Source organism: Engystomops pustulosus, chromosome 5 (assembly GCF_040894005.1).
Source record: "Engystomops pustulosus chromosome 5, aEngPut4.maternal, whole genome shotgun sequence".
Taxonomy (NCBI): domain Eukaryota; kingdom Metazoa; phylum Chordata; class Amphibia; order Anura; family Leptodactylidae; genus Engystomops; species Engystomops pustulosus.
The window spans coordinates 156,143,383-156,160,944 of record NC_092415.1 but is presented as its reverse complement, the minus strand read 5'-3'; the positions used below and the strand labels follow the sequence as shown (position 1 = coordinate 156,160,944).

Below are 17,562 nucleotides of genomic sequence, written 5' to 3'. Positions count from 1 at the left end.
TTATTTAGCATCTCACAGCCTAGACTTTGAGTCCCTATATACTGATAAAATAAGTTTAGAAATCCGGTTCAATCCAGCAAGATTCACACGAGGCGCCAGATGCTGCCGTCTCCAGCTTGAGAATATAGTAAATGAAGGCTCTATCCCAAGGACACTAGTTCATGGGGCAGGAAAAGCTGATATGACTTTTCGTTTGGTGCTTGTTTGCGTTGGACTTTACACTGATCAATTGTACTGTGAATTCCCTTCTTGCATTCAGTTCCACAATGTGAGCAGTCTCTGGCCAGTTATCTCAGGGCTACGTATGCCAACAAACAATGATTTTTGGTTCTAACATGTAAGACGCAGTCATCAGGTGAACAAATATTTCCATTCTGCACTAAAGCTGCCTATAAAAAGCTAAAGGGGAAGAGCTAGGAAGCACTTACTGAGAAGAACATGGTACACTTCACCAATGGGATAGGCCCAATGGGCACTTGACAGATGAAGATGAATTTAACCCCTTCTAGACCTATTTTGGCCTTGAGGACGCGACCCCATTTTTCAAATCTGCCCTGTGTCGCTATAAGTACTTATAGCTTTGGAACGCTATAATATAGCCAGAGGATTTAGAGATTGTTTGCTCGTGACACTTTGTACTTGAAATTAGTTTAAAAATTTGGATGATATCTTTTGTGTTTAGTTATAAAAAAAAAAAAACTAAATTTGGCAAAAACTTACATTTCCAAATGTCTGCTTTATGTTGTTTTTTTAAGATTCCACATATTTTTCTAGAATGTTATAAGGCTCAGAATTTAGGTGCCATTTTTTCAAATTTTTGGGAAAATCACCAAAACCCGCATTTAGATGGACTTACTCAACTTTTAATTGACAGTGAGAGGCCTAAATAATAGCAACACTCGTAAATTACCCCATTATGGGAACTACACCGCTCAACGTATGAAAAAGCACTTTTAAGAAGCTTTTTAACCCTTTAGGTGTTTTATAGGGGTTAAAACCAATTGTAATATTTTTTTCCATCCAGTGTTACAAAGAACTTATCCAAAAAATTAAATGTGAATGTACCCAGAGTATAGCTGTCAGTATTTTGAAGCCTCAAAATGGTTGACAGACTCCATTAAAATGACATGGACTTTTAGATTCTCCACATGAGCCTATGACCTTAGGGCAGTGATTTTCAACCTGTGTTGAACACATGGTTGAGTGTGCCGCGGGGAAAGTTCCCCGAACTATGGTGCCCCGGTGTAGTGCTGCCGCCGCGCCCCCGTGTTTCTGCCCCATACTTACCTACAAGCCCCGGGTTGGCGATCCGCCCATCTTCTGTAGCTCCTGCACTGCGCGGCCCATGTCACGTGACTGACGCGACCTGACGTCAGGGCGCGTCAGTCACGTGACCAGAGGCGCGCGGTGCAGGAGCTACAGAAGGTGGGCGGATCGCCATTAGGAGTGAAGGTACGCGGAAGAAGACATCAAGGGTAAGTATATAAGGTTATTATTTGTATAGGGAAGGCAGCTAGGGTCTTTTTTTTATTAGTTAAGGGGGGCCTCTAGGGCCTTTTAATTAGTAAAGGGGGGCCTCTAGGGCCTTTTAATTAGTAAAGGGGGCCTCTAGGGCCTTTTAATTAGTAAAGGGGGCCTCTAGGGCCTTTTAATTAGTAAAGGGGGGCCTCTAGGGCCTTTTAATTAGTAAAGGGGGCCTCTAGGGCCTTTTAATTAGTAAAGGGGGCCTCTAGGGCCTTTAAATTAGTAAAGGGGGGCCTCTAGGGCCTTTTAATTAGTAAAGGGGGGCCTCTAGGGCCTTTTAATTAGTAAAGGGGGGCCTCTAGGGCCTTTTAATTAGTAAAGGGGGGCCTCTAGGGCCTTTTAATTAGTAAAGGGGGGCCTCTAGGGCCTTTTAATTAGTAAAGGGGGGCCTCTAGGGCCTTTTAATTAGTAAAGGGGGGCCGCTAGGGCCTTTTAATTAGTAAAGGGGGGCCGCTAGGGCCTTTTAATTAGTAAAGGGGGGCCTCTAGGGTCTTTTAATTAGTAAAGGGGGGCCTCTAGGGTCTTTTAATTAGTAAAGGGGGGCCTCTAGGGCCTTTTAATCAGTAAAGGGGGGCCGCTAGGGCCTTTTAATTAGTAAAGGGGGGCCGCTAGGGCCTTTTAATTAGTAAAGGGAGGCCGCTAGGGTCTTTTAATTAGTAAAGGGAGGCCGCTAGGGTCTTTTAATTAGTAAAGGAAGGCCGCTAGGGGCTCTTAATTAGTAAAGGGAGGCCACTAGGGGCTCTTAATTAGTAAAGGGAGGTCACTAGGGGCTCTTAATTAGTAAAGGGAGGCCGCTAGGGTCTTTTAATTATTAAAGGGAGGCTGCTAGGGTCTTTTAATTAGTAAAGGGAGGCCGCTAGGGGCTCTTAATTAGTAAACGGAGGCCGCTAGGGTCTTTTAATTAGTAAAGGGAGGCCGCTAGGGGCTCTTAATTAGTAAAGGGAGGCCGCTAGGGGCTCTTAATTAGTAAAGGGAGGCCGCTAGGGGCTCTTAATTAGTAAAGGGAGGCCGCTAGGGGCTCTTAATTAGTAAAGGGAGGCCGCTAGGATCTCTTAATTAGTAAAGGGAGGCCGCTAGGGTCTCTTAATTAGTAAAGGGAGGCCGCTAGGGTCTTTTAATTAGTAAAGGGAGGCCGCTAGGGGCTCTTAATTAGTAAAGGGAGGCCGCTAGGGGCTCTTAATTAGTAAAGGGAGGCCGCTAGGGGCTCTTAATTAGTAAAGGGAGGCCGCTAGGGGCTCTTAATTAGTAAAGGGAGGCCGCTAGGGGCTCTTAATTAGTAAAGGGAGGCCGCTAGGGGCTCTTAATTAGTAAAGGGAGGCCGCTAGGGGCTCTTAATTAGTAAAGGGAGGCCGCTAGGGGCTCTTAATTAGTAAAGGGAGGCCGCTAGGGGCTCTTAATTAGTAAAGGGAGGCCGCTAGGGTCTTTTAATTAGTAAAGGGAGGCCGCTAGGGTCTTTTAATTAGTAAAGGGAGGCCGCTAGGGTCTTTTAATTAGTAAAGGGAGGCCGCTAGAGGTTTTTATTAGTAAAGGGAGGCCGCAAGGGTCTTTTAATTAGTAAAGGGAGGCCGCTAGAGGTTTTTATTAGTAAAGGGAGGCCGCAAGGGTCTTTTAATTAGTAAAGGGAGGCCGCTAGAGGTTTTTATTAGTAAAGGGAGGCCGCTAGGGGTTTTTTATTAGTAAAGGGAGAACTTTTATGACTGTTTTAGTGTCATTTTGTGCTATTTTGGTTGGTGGTGTGCCCCAGGATTTTCTAAGTATAAAAAGTGTGCCGCGGCTCAAAAAAGGTTAAAAAAATCACTGCCTTAGGGCAGTGATGGCAAACCTTTTAGAGACCGAGTGCCCAAACTACAACAAAGACCCGCTTATTTATCGCAAAGTGCCATCACAGAAATTAAATTTTTATTTATACTCCCTTTTCTGTCACAGTTTTCATTGATACCAGCCCCTGGGGACACCAATAAAGCAGAAAATAGTCCCAGGTACAGCTGTCACTTTAATATAGCTCTGTGCACAGCAAGTCCTGGGCTGTCTGGGACTGCAGGAAGATACCTGGAGTCATCTCTGGTGATGGCCTGAGTGCCCACAGAAAGGGCTCTGAGTGCCACCTCTGGCACCAGTGCCATAGGTTAGCCATCACTGCCTTAGGGTATGATACCCAAGCCCACACTGATACTACTGAGCAGGCTACCACTGTTTCTTGCTCAATTATTCACATGGCACCGCTTAATAATTCATCATTTCTACGTGTTTACCTTGGTGATGTTATCTTTTTAACTATACACTTTGATGTTTACATGCATTATTCCCTGCGTCCCCCTTGGCTTATGCTTTATTCAAGTTCCATCCTATCCACCAAACAAATAGCCAAAGGTGCAGGTTAGCACACATGGGTACACCCAGGCATAGCAAACACTTTCTAGAAGTAGGAATGCGTACACTGATACATTGGGAGCGGCTTGGTTTCGTAGATGCTATACATAGACAGTCCCTGTCTTTGTTCTTTCCTGCATATTTATGTACATTGGCTGACTGAGAGGGACAACGTGGGAAGACAACATCTCATTAACACTGCACCTTGGAGAACAGTAAGCATAGTGTGTGGTAGGAGCTGTTAGAAGAAGTGTGTGTTGTGGCCAGTTATGTAAGACGGTGTTAAATGATCTCATTATCAGCAGATGCTAGGCTGTGCTTGGTGCTACCACCATGTCTTTCTTCTACAAGTCTAGTGAATCTGTAATATGAAGAATAGCTGTGGAGCTCCCAGAGTCTCTACAAATCTCAAATCTCTTCTTTATTAAAAGTGTGGTTTGTCTTTGTCCCATCTTGCGCAGCAGTAAAGCGTGACACAATCCTTCGTCCTGCGCAGTCTGATGGGTGCGTTGGTGTCTTTTACTTCCCAATTTTCTGGCCTGGCTTCTGGAAATTAAATTAAAAGTAGTTAAGCTGCCCGCTTGGGAATTGCAATGTGACTCATGTAGACGCTGGGAGTAAAACCAGATCACAATAAATCAAATTTAAGTGTCTGATCCCGGGGAGCTGCATGGTGACCATATCCTGTCTTATCATATTTTTCTACTACAGCATATCAGAGCCAAACACTTATACATTATTCTAACATTGTTGGTATTGATAAAGTAGGTAAAATTGTGGTGGGTGGGCATCAAACTTTTTTCTGAACATGTTGGCACCGTGTAGCCTTGATTGCTGTCATCCCCATGACACACAGTCCACAAACATGGACCAACAGGCCACATGCATCTGCATGGTGCATTAAATTGACAAAAAGTTTACTACTGCTACATATTTGTAATGCAAAAAGTCCCCACACTAGTCTACACAGCTATAGCAATTTGCCCAAAATATGCAAATAAGCTAAGCTGAAAAATTGAAGCAATCATGAACGCTCAGAATACTATCTACAGCTAGATTTTTTTTACCTCCCCATCTAAAATATTAGTATTAACAGATTGAGGTCCAATGTTTCTTTTCATTCTATCTTAACCCCTTCCCGCCAAGGCCATTTTTTTTTTTTTTTTTTGCATTTACATTTTTTACTCCCTGCCTTTTTAAAAATCTATAACCTTTTATTTTTCCTTGTAAAGAACTGTTTGAGGGCTTGTTTTCTGCATAACAAATTACACTTTATAATGATGGTATTTAATATTCCATGCCACGTACTGGCAAGTGTGAAAAAAATTCCAAGTGCAGTAAAAATGGTGAAAAAATGCATTTGCACCATTTTTCTTGTGGGCTTGGATTTAACAAATTTCACTGTGCGAACAAACCCCCCCAACCCCTCCCCCTCCCCAGTACGTCACATGTCGGTAAGGGGTTAAAACAAAAAAGGAACAAACAAAAAATAAACTTTTATGCTCAGAATATGTGACTGACTTTGGTCTTGTCATGTTTTTGTCCTAAAACTGAAGTCAACAATGTGAAAGAAAGGTCATTGTAAATATTTAGTTGTTATCATTCATTGCAAGAGACATTATGTCTCCATTATTAATCTTTACTCTTCACGTAACTTAAAGGTAAGCCAAAATAAGTACCGTATATACTTGAGTATAAGCCGACCCAAGTATAAGCCGAGGCCCCTAATTTTACCACCAAAACCTGGCAAAACCTTTTTTTTACTCAAGTATAAGTTTGGGTTTTCAGCACATTTTTGTGTGCTTAAAAACTAGGCTTATACTCGAGTATATATGGTAATCCACCAGATACTATAAATTGTTCAGAAAAACAAAGTTTAAGACAGCATACAAATTTGCCCAATTCAGGCCTGTTTACATTGTAGTGGGTGCCCACTCCAGAAAGGTCCCAGTTGCATGGGTCCAGGAAGATACAATTGAGGGAAAAGCAGCAGATCTCTGTTGTAATCCAGTGAATCATATGTTCTCTTTATGCATACGAAATACATGCAAAGGCAAACAAGCTAGTAAGTGTGAATGAGGTTCTGATGCTGGCCAAAGCTCATTTTCTGGTGAATACAGTGCTGCACTGCTGGGTGACTGATCATGAACAGCAACCTGAGGGATGTTGTGAAATATTATTTATAAAATTTCAGTAATGAGGATCTGACAGAGCAGTTTAAAGGACATCTACCACCAGGGTGAAGGATTCTAAACCAAGCACACTGACATATTCGTGTGTGCCCCCTCTGGAAGGATTCACTTTTCTTTTAGCTTCTTATGGCATTGCTTTTTTTTTTACAAATAAAACCATTTTTTTTTTTAAACCTAGGGAATAAGAAGCTACAAGAAAAGCGGGTCCTGCCAGAGGGGATAGATTTTTTGGGGGGATATACAATGTTTTTAGCATTCTTTAAGTTTGTGTTGATAAATGTTAAGTGCAAGTTTTTTTGATGATCAGGGATCCATAAATAAAATCGAAATTGGAAAGTTTTAAGAACTAAGCACCTTATTCCATTTCTGCATTATTAGCATTCAACATTTCACAAAGACTAGTGGGAATTCTTTTTGGACCCAAATAAATCATTACATAAGAAGCAAGCAACATTCTTTCTGCTTCAGGCTGCATGGACCCACAGCTCCATGTATTTCAATGGGCAGATACATAGGGCTTACTCCACAGCCCTGTGTATTAGCCGACTATCCGAGCTACAAATTTTGGAGCACATCCTGCAACTCAATGCATGAGCGGAACTTGCTATCCAATGAGGCATGGACCATATGACTGTGTTTGTATAAGTTTTACAGTTGAAAGGGTGGCATAAAACATAAAAGTAGATCCTTAGTATATGTCATATATGTGCTGGAGGTACGGTTCCTACAATCTTGAATAAGAGTTTCCTAAGCCCCCCTGCCCCTTCCATGGCTGCTGAGAATGGTAGGTTGCCAGCCAAGTGTGTTTCTTCCCATTCATGTCTATAGGAGTACTGAATATTGCCACAAAGGCTGCGTTGGATGTTCTCAGAACTCCTGTAGATTGAAGTGGAAGAGATTCTCATGTGGGGCCACATCTTTGTGGTTACAAACATGTGAATTCCAGAGGTAAGACCTGAATATAAATTTGTGTATCCCAAAATGTATGGCAATACCCCAATACCGTGTCAGGTCATAAACGTTTCATATACATATATTAAACAGGTGAATATAAGAAACTTTAAAATATATCTTAGAAATAAGTGGGGAAGTGCTTCTTCATGCAGTTATCGATTATAATTATAAACAAACCTATTAAAACAAAGTATAAACTAAGTTTGTTTGTTTTTGTTTTGCCTTTTAATGCTTTACAATCATTTAGAGTATAATACATTTCTATACAAATCTATAGATTCTGTATATAATATGGATGAATAAGATCTACCTTCCTAAAAACCATGGAGCTGTCACATAGAACAAGACACAAGACTAGTATTCACATTAGCTGGAGTGTTTATTGCTGTTTCCATTGCACAGACATTCTCCCCACACATTCTAGACCGGATTTAAAAGGGCACTCGCAGGCTGGCATGCTGTATCCTGGAATACTTTCTATGTCTTTGGCACAGTTACAGCAGGGAATGGGTTTACACCAGGAAGCAAGTGTAATATTTCATGGAAAGAGTTGCATTCTACATATAAACTGTAATAATGTAAAGTTCAATAAAGGCAAAATTTGAAAGCAGTTCTGCTCAAAACTAAGCTTCAAACCTCTTATCCATCCGAAATTTTTGGTAGAAGTGCCTGATTGATGCCCAGGTGGCATTGGTGTACATGCCCAGCCTTTGTTCTATTCACTTCTATGAGGCTTCAGGAGATAGCTGTTCCAGAAGTGTCTTAGAGGCAAATAGAAGTATAGAACAGCATCCCGAGTAATTTCCCAGTTCTCCATTTACATGTGGTATTTAAAGCGACTTTAGGGCCCTCTTTTCTGTATTTGCTATGGGACAACTTGTTGATTTTAGGCAATTTTACTCTTTACGCTTTTGTCTGGCTTTTGTGCCAAAGTAATAAACCGGGTGCACTGTATGAGTTATCCTAACCCGCCTTATTTTTTAGACACCTTTGAGTAAGGGTAAAACAGTAATGAATATGCTATGAATGAGTAACAGATATGCTGTGTTTCACTTGCGCCAATTTTGAGAGGCAGATTGTGCACTTGCCACTGAAAATTGTCTTTGGTATAGGACTGTGTTATAGATTTTTTATGCACTACATCACTTATACATGTTGTACATCGTATTTCATCTGCTTGCCTGGTTTGACAACTACTGTATCTTAAAAGATGAACACAAGAGCAATTTAATAGATGAAATATTAGAATAACAAAACAGTGAAGCAAGAGGAGAGGGTTACGATGACTGATCACTTAAGAATGCTTGATGTTGTTCAGAAGTGACCTACTAGATATTTCAGTACATTCACATGTCTTCCTGATTTTCTCAAGAGGATTGTATGTTACGTATTTCTTGCAGCTTCAGACGTAAGGACCTCTGTACAGCTGTCTATGAAGATATCTGCTTATGAGTATACATCTGGGGATTAAACGCTGTACTATACTGAATATCCTGGCTCTTGTTCTTTTTATCTACCTGGTCTGCGGTTCAATTCTTTTCCCTACCCTTTGCCTGGACAAAGGGGTTCTGTTGGCACATCCGCTTCATGGGACATATTCCTATACTATAAATGTAGTAGGTAATATGTCTATAGCAAGCAGCTGGTCGTAGATATCTGTGCTATACAACTGCTTTCACTTTAAGTCAACACTAAGGCCTACCTTTGGGCCTTTACAGTTTTAATCCTTTCATCTCAATACAGGGATTTGGACTTGTATATATACCCCCAGTTGAGTGCAGATAGGTGGGGAAAACCAATGCTTGTGTACACACTGATCCTTTTAGAAGGTGAAGGAGCCAGTGCCTGCACCCTATGGGAGCTGTAGGAGGAGGATGCCTGACAGAGGAGTACGAGTGAGAACAGAAATAGGCCTCATACACACGACAGGAGGAGTGGTGGGCGTCCCTTTTCCATAGAAAGCCACCCTGAGTGGTCACAGCTCCTTGACCTGGAGCTATAAACGTCTATGGGGGCCATGATATGGCTGCAAATTGTGCGCCCTTATCACGGGCCCCCATACAGTCATATATGAAAGGGGCCAAAGAAATTTAAGTTGGACATATTGAGGGAGATGTAACAATGTGGCGCAGGCTCCACCAGTGCAAAGACAGACAACACTAGTTTTTTGCTACACCCCATTTATTACTGTGATGTTAAATACTGGTGCAGTTTAAAACTGTTGTGTTCTATTTTCCACCTTCATAGAGTTGTTCTAATATGTGCGCCAGAATGTAGCGCAAAGTCTTAAAATATTTGGCGCTCTGGCTATTTTCCGCCTGACCATAACCCCCTTAGTTGGAAAAGTGTTGAAAACAGGTTTAAAAACCTTCATAAATGTGGCGATAAGCATTTTCTGGCACAAATAACGCCTGAAAAAAATTATTGGGTTTGTAAGATTACAAGAAAAAACACTGGATAGAAATGGAGAACTCTTGAACACGGAATGTCTGGAGTGAAAATGTTTGAGATGAAAATAATAGTAAAAAACAATATATAAATGTACAATTTACATACGTATAATATAATGTGCATTCGGTTCACCGTTCTAAATACACCCATCAGCGAGTATAACAGAACCACCCACCTTACATTACATAGGTCCCCGCTGTTCCACCACAACACTCTAAAAAAAAAAAAAAATTGCCTTTTGAATAAAAAGTGTATTAATTACTGTAAAAGATATACAACACATATAATTTATCTTATGGATAACCTGCCATGTATGTAAATGCCGAGTTAAACCATTTATGTCAAATGTATAAATTCTAGTAATTTTTAGCCCTTTACAGCAGACCTCACAGTTTATCCCTCAACAAAGGCACTGGGACCCTTACGCTTGCCCACTTTTTCTGCTTCCAGTGCTTCAACCACCTCTTTCCTCCTGTTGCTTATCTCACCCCCTGACAGGTTCCATTGTTACAAGAGCAGCAATGATATCCACATCACCTGTCAGCAGGTTTACTGTTATGTTTGATCGGTGCACATTCTGATGGCATCAAAGTCTTCTACAATATGTGCCCGAGAGTAGGGAGCTTGAGATACACTGGGGTTTGTTATCCCAAATAGAGGCACCTCTCTTATATATTGATCTTTTAATGTACATGTGTTTCCTTTGATGTATGAACAGTAAATTTCTGCTTTTGCTCCTGTACCACTTGTTTGATGGTGTGTTATAGCTGGGAAGGCTTTTACAGTATGTCTATATTTGGTTGCAGTTAGATGCCTGGTTCAGGCAGAGGGCATAGAATATATTGAGAAATGTGAAGAAATCATGCTGAGATACAGACATTTGAAGTAGCTCTGTGTTCTTGTCTAAATCTTCAACCAGCTGTATACTTCTTGTTCCCATTCTCATTTTTTCACTTTCACAGCATTATGCAACATAAAATACAAAGAAGACTTTTAATGAATGGAAGTGACATAGCGGTAGATGGCTTTATGGCCTTCTGTACATTGTGAACAGGAAGGTGTTTATCTGCTTGACAACATACTGGGAGTGCTTTATTAAATCAATTTACGCTGGCACGTTCTCTTTAAAGAGGTATTCTCATCTGGGCATTCACATTCAGTTTCATTAATCTGCCATATATAAACAGTTCTTTAATTAGATGTTATGTAAAAAAAAATTACCCGTGTGAAGATAGTTACCCATAAATGTAGTCATATGGTCCCTTAGAAACAAAACTGTGTCCATGGATACGACCACCTCGGCTTGAGGGATTGCACAAAGACACATGGGGTGTTTGTATATGAAATGTCGAGAGTTACTTCATATCCTACAGCCGTCCTGGGGTAATGAACGCTGAAGCCAGGTGGTCAGGCAGGGCTCAATAGCACTTGTCTGGCCACAGCTGCCAAAATGTAGGGTGGTCGTATCCAAGGAAGCTATCTCGTTTCTAAGGGACAACATGACTACATTTATTAGAAATTATCTTCACACAGGAACATTTTTTTTTAATAACATCCAATTGAAGAAATGTTTACATGTGGCAAATGAATTAAATTAAATGTAAATGCCCAGATGGGAATACCCCTTTAATGACCGGTGGACAACTGCTCTATCTTTTATTTCTTGGGCAAAAAGTCAAAAATTAAATAAGAAGTGGATCCTAAAATGTATTTCCTTACAGACCTGGAGCAGGACTGGGTCTCCAGCTATCAGACACAGTTTGAGACCCTAGGGAGAAGGTTTATTATCGTTTCTGTGGTAATTTCTTCATGTAACTGGGGCTCTTACAGATGCTTGAAAAACTTGAAAGTGAAAAAACATATTACTGTATTTATATGACTATAAGACAATCCTTACTATTAGACACACCACAGATTTAGTCATCCAAAAAGTATATATATAATATATTTTACCCCAATTAAAATATGCTTCCTGGGCACACACATCCCCACTGCATCCCTACTACATCCATACATTTACACACACAGCTCTGCTATAACCATTCATTCACACACGCAGCACTACTATACACACACTTGCAGGAATATACTGGCCACTGCTGTGCACACTGGGCACTGCTATGTGCATACACACAGGAACACTGACTGGGCACTGCTATACACAGAAACACACACACACCTCTTCTTCTTACCCTGTCCCCGCACTTTGATTCTTCTCTGCGCCATCCCTGGCAGCATGTAGACCTTGAGTGATTTAGTAAGCATCTGATGGGTCACATGCCTCTGACATCACTCCAGGTCCTATTAAAAGTCAGGACGCTAGGAGAGTGAGAGAGCAGTGCGGAGGCTCTGCTCTCTGGGAGACGGTGTGAAGCGCCTTACCCAATCTCCATTACAGCCATCAGGAGGGTCTGGTATTGCTGGATCTTCCTGACCTTTGGACTATAAGATGCAAGAACTTTCTAGCAAGATTTTTTCCTGTTGAAAAGTGTGTCTTATAGTCCTAAACATACAGTAAAATATCAGAGGTGGAGATGTTCCCCACAGAGGGGTCTTTAATGACTTCATGGGGAATATATAAAGTAAAATAAAACATACACAAAATATCAATAAATATTTAGAAATAAACATCAACATTTTCCAATAAGATAATAGCAATTCCCTCTTTAAAAATTCCCACTATAAAAAACTTCACCAAAGTCTATTTTATGTCAATTATATTCTTGGGAATTAATATATAATGGTTAATATTAAATCTGAAAAAGATGTATACTATAAATATAAAAACTAAAACTTTTTTCCCAGTTATTGTAACTTTAACCCCCCCAAAAAGCTGAAATATGAAAATTTGCTAAAAATGCCACAGGCGTTTAAGTCCTTTAAGCATACAAGCAATTCCCCCAGATGAGTTTTAAAATAGGTCCCCTGTTGTGTTATTTTTGTAATGAAATTTTTTTGTTCCTACCCAAGAGCTCCGTGTGTTGCCCGTGTACAGACAGGACATCTTGAATGTCGATTAATAGTTCAGTGAAATTGATGGACGAAGAGTATGGCCGGAACTAAATAACTCAGCAGCTGTCAGACCTGATCTGTAAAGTTAAGGGAGTAGAGTTCATCTTGTATCTCTACTTCTTGTCATGTGAAGTTGTCATTCAAACAGAACAGCCCAAGGTACTCAGGCATTGACTTTCACAAATTGGCATCCGAAGAAAAGGAAATAACAACCTGTGAAATTTACTACTTTAGAAACATTAGAAAAAGTGTACATGTTGATGACTAGTCTCCCTAAAGGTTCATGGGCTCTGTGCAAGGGTATAGCTTGGGCGTCTCCGTTTCCTTCTATGAAGAACATATATTCCGCCCTGATACTGCCAGACTGCTCTCACTGAATGATACTACCTATACCCAGGGTTTTATGGCAATGGAGGCGGTTACTCAGTGATTACTGCATGGATCAGACACATGTAGCGACTCAGTTTTACAATCAGGTGTCTTCAACTTATGCAACACATCTCCTTCCTTTCCCCCTGAATAGGTTTATACAAATGTTTTCCCTTTCATTTCCTACATAGCTTTCTGTGTATTAAATGTATTGGCACCTACAATGATGTTGCGCTTCACTAAGGCTACTGTAAGTTCACACCGGCTTCGGAGTATAGCGGCTTCCGTCGAGTATGACTAAAATCACATAGTCACAGAAGAAGTCTCAAAGCCAAATGAACCCTGTTGCGGTCTATCAGATCTTTTGCTATCTTTAGGACTACTGGTTTCAGAAAGGTAAAGATTAGAAAAATGCTGTATATTCACATATATGACTTTACTGATAGACAGCCTCCAGCAACTTGGAGGGTGGGGAGACGTGTTTAGCTAAGGTGAGTATACCCATAGAGTTCCATTAAGGTACTGAGATCTTTATTTGGATATATCTGTTATAATAATATATTTAATGCTGTTGTTTAGAATTCCCATTCTAGAAAGAACATTTCATACCTTACCTGAAGGGGCTGGCAGTTTAACCCCTTAAGGACGCAGTGTTTTTTCATAAATTTTTTTTTTGCTCCCATAAAATGTATAACTTTTTCATTTTTCCGTGTACATAGCTGTGTGAGGGCTTATTTTCTGCATAAAAAATTTTACTTCTGTGTGATGTTATTTATTATTCTATGTCGAGTATTATACTATGCAATGTGCAGCAAACCACTCCTCTGTATGACGAGGTTTCGCACCTTGAACCCTCTAACAGCGTTAGTAGCTCTGCCCCGTATATTTACTGTGCAGAGTGTTAAGAGGTTAATAGGGTAAAATCTGGTGACACAAGCAGGTGAAACTCTAAAAAGTGGTAGGGGTGGGATTTTGGAAGGGGAAATGTTAATATGTTTGTAAAATGCAAAAAAATTCTATCGAAATTACTTGACTTAAAAATGAAAGTGTAGTTTAGCTATCAAGCATTATTCTATATTTCACATATAAAATTATTCCAATGCCAACGCTATATATTCATTTACTCTGAAACTGTTATCATCAAGTCTTATCAATTTTTTTACATATCTATAATAAAGTGCCAGATATACAAAGGTAAAAATAAGAAATACATAAGTATAAGTGGTTATAATATGCTTGGCCTGGCTCCCCAGGTAGAGAACGATTTGATTCAAATGGTTTTATGTAGAATTCATGTTACAAACATATTTTCATGAAATCTGTATATTGTAATCTACAAGTGTTCTCTCATTTCCAAGGATAATGTTTAACAATTTGTCCTTGGAAATATTTTAATATTGACCTTACTGCAAAGTACAGTTCCTCTCATTTAGTATGCAGAATGCAATCCTCCTCTCAGTCTATTCTCACTCACTTGTCCTTATTTAGAATTTAATGAAGCAAAGTGCTTAACATGTAAAAATGTGACATACAGCGTAGTTCAATAAATATAGCTTGGTGGGAATGGTTGTAGACTGTACAGATCATGATGTCCTTAGTAACAAGATGTCCCTTGAAGTTATTTCACTACATTATCAACTATGAAGAAAAGGAGGTATTATTCAGGTGAAGTAAAGGACACTTATTATTTTGCCTAACAATGGAATTAGGGAATAAGTGAACAATCCGTTCTAGAAGTGAGTGCTAAGGAAGCAGGAACATTATGGTGGTAAGATGGGGAAGGGTGCATGAATCTGAACATTTCCAAAATGGCAAGTCTTGTTGTCCTTGGAACAAACCACTGTTAAACTAGCCGCAGGATTATAGTCTCTGTCAGACGAAAAAGCCTGGATAGCGTATAGTGCTAAATATTTGGTAGTTGTTTGAATACACAGTGCATCGCAGCCTCTTGTATATACGGCTCCCGGTGTGCCAGTGCTGAAGAACAGGTGTAATGGGCTTGTGAGCATCAGAACATAACCCTGAAGCAGTGGAAGAAGGTGACCTGTCCTGATGGATCATGTTGGTTTGTTTTTTAAGTCATGTGGATAGCTGTGTACAAGTAGGTCACTTACTAAGAAGAAAGTAAATCTGCGGAGGCAGTGTAAAGCTTTGAGCAATGTTCTATTGGTAAATGTGGGTCCTGGAATTCACATAGATGTTACTTTGACACATTCCACATTATAGTAGACACCCCTCTCGACAATGCCTTCCCTAATAGGATTGTTCAGTAGGATTATTTGCCTTGTTCAGGAATATGGTGGAGTTTACAGCGTTGACTAGGTCTCACACCTATCCACCTTGTAGAGCCTAGTCTACCTTGGCCCCCAGCTTGTTATTTAATGGGGGCAATTATTTACCAATGATTACTATATCGGGAAAGCTGACATTTTTTTTTCAAACCATAGTGGTAGAGAGCTTTTGACTGATAATTGTTTTTTTAGTGTATCTGTAACAAAACATGACAACATCACTAGAGGGAGAGGGATATATCACTATTATGTCTGGTTTTCTGGCTGTTTGTGACTATTCAGGTGCAAGGCAGCAAGGTGTACCTTTTCAGATGCAATCCACTGCTGTGTGGCTCTTAAGGCGGAAGTCACTGTCATGCAACTTTTTAGGCCCTCTGTTCTGTGCTCTGTTAGAGAGAATAAAAGAATGTCAGATGGGAGATTTATCAGAAGACTCAGAGAAGAACTGCTCTAGCCCATGACAACCAATCAGAGGTTAGCTTTAATTTTCTCAGTGGAGTCTAACTAGACCCGCTATATCCGCCTAACCCACTGTGTGCTAAAACAAGTGCTGCCCGTGTAGGGACATACTCTAATAATTAATGGAATAGTAACATCCATGTGTCTAATTAGAAATGCATTTCTAACTTGAATAATTGTGTAGCAGCATATGATGCAAGACATGCTCTAGACTTGTTATTTTATGTGGCAGGATAGTAGTTACTTTTACACCCATTTCTGTGGTGGAAATGGATGCTGCTTTCAAGGTGATAGAGACATTTGATGAATTATAGGATGTTGGTGAAGTGTGCAGTCCAATAAAATGCAGTCTTTCATATGGTAAAAATACTTACATAGCAAAGGTAAAATGGAAAACATAAAAGAGTACAGCCTCGAAATGTCTGACCCTGGCTTTTTCCGCTTTCTTGTTTCATCTGGGCCTGCGAGATCTTGTGATGTTTGATTCATTAAGTCCAAGTTGTAGAAGGATCTTGCATCAAAGAAATAATTTCACTAGTTACTATATTTCTTCAGAAAGGATTTTGATACAGGGACTGTCACGTCTGGAGTCAGGAAGGACCTACAAGATAATTTGCCTGTTCCTATTTGTTTTTTATCTTTTTTATTCATCCTTATCAACTATGTTTCTTGTATTTGCATTTAATGATAATGATCTACAGATGGAACCACTTTAAAACTACCGTACAGTCGTGGCCAAAAGTTTTGAGAATGACACAAATATTATATTTTCATGTGATCTGTTGGCCTCTGGTTTTTATGTGTGTTTTTCAGATGTTTTTATCGCATACAGAAATACAAGTACAATCATATTATGAGTAACAAAAGCTTTTATTGAAAGTTAGAATGAGTTAATGCAGCAAGTCAATATTTGCAGTGTTGACCCTTCTTCTTCAGGACCTCTGCAATTTTCCCTGGCAGCTCTCAATCAACTTCTGGACCAAATCCTGACTGATAGCCGTCCATTCTTGCACAATCAATGCTTGAATTTTGTCACAATTTGTTGGTTTTTGTTTGTCCACCGTCTCTTGATGATTGACCACAAGTTCTCAATGGGATTAAGATCTGGGGAGTTTCCAGGCCATGGACCCAAAATGTTTTGTTCCTCGAGCCATTTAGTTATCACATTTGCTTTATGGCAAGGTGCTCCATCATGCTGGAAAAGGCATTGTTGATCACCAAACTGCTCTTGGACTTGGGAGAAGTTGCTCTTCGAGGACATTCTGGTACCATTCTTTATTCATGGATGTGTTTTTAGGCAAGACTGTGAGAGAGCTGATTCCCTTGGCTGAGAAGTAACCCCACACATGAATGGTTGCAGGATGCTTTACAGTTGGCATGAGACAAGACTGGTGGTATCGCTCACCTTGTCTTCTCCGAACAAGCTGTTTTCCAGATATTCCAAACAATTTGCAGAATGTCAGTCTGTCCCTGATGTTTTTTCTGGAGAGAAGTGGCTTCCTTGCTGCCCTCCTTGACACCAGGCCTTGCTCCAAGAGTCTCCGCCTCACAGTGCTTGCAGAATCACTCACACCTGACTGCTGCCATTCCTGAGCAAGCTCTTCACTGCTGGTAGCCCAATCCCGAAGCTAAAACACTTTTAAGAGATGGTCCTAGCACTTGCTGGTCCTTCTTGAGAGCCCTGGAGCCTTTTTGGCAACAATGGAATCCTTGAATTCCTTGATGATGCGATAGATTGGTGATTGAGGTGCAATCTTTCTAGCTGCGATACTCTTCCCTGTTAGACCAGTTTTGTGCAGTGCAATGATGACTGCACATGTTTTTTAGAGATAACCATGGTTAACTGAAGAGAAACAATGATGCCAAGCACCAGCCTCCTTTTAAAGTGTCCAGTGGTGTGATTCTTACTTAATCATGACAGATTGATCTCCGGCCTTGTC

General features: G+C 40.3%; 1 protein-coding gene across 3 annotated transcripts in view; it reads left to right on the top strand.

The window, feature by feature from the left end:
* Positions 1 to 17,562, top strand: part of ANO10 (anoctamin 10) — a 176,530-nt gene that overhangs the window by 101,907 nt on the left and 57,061 nt on the right. The gene's annotated exons all lie outside the window — the stretch shown is intronic.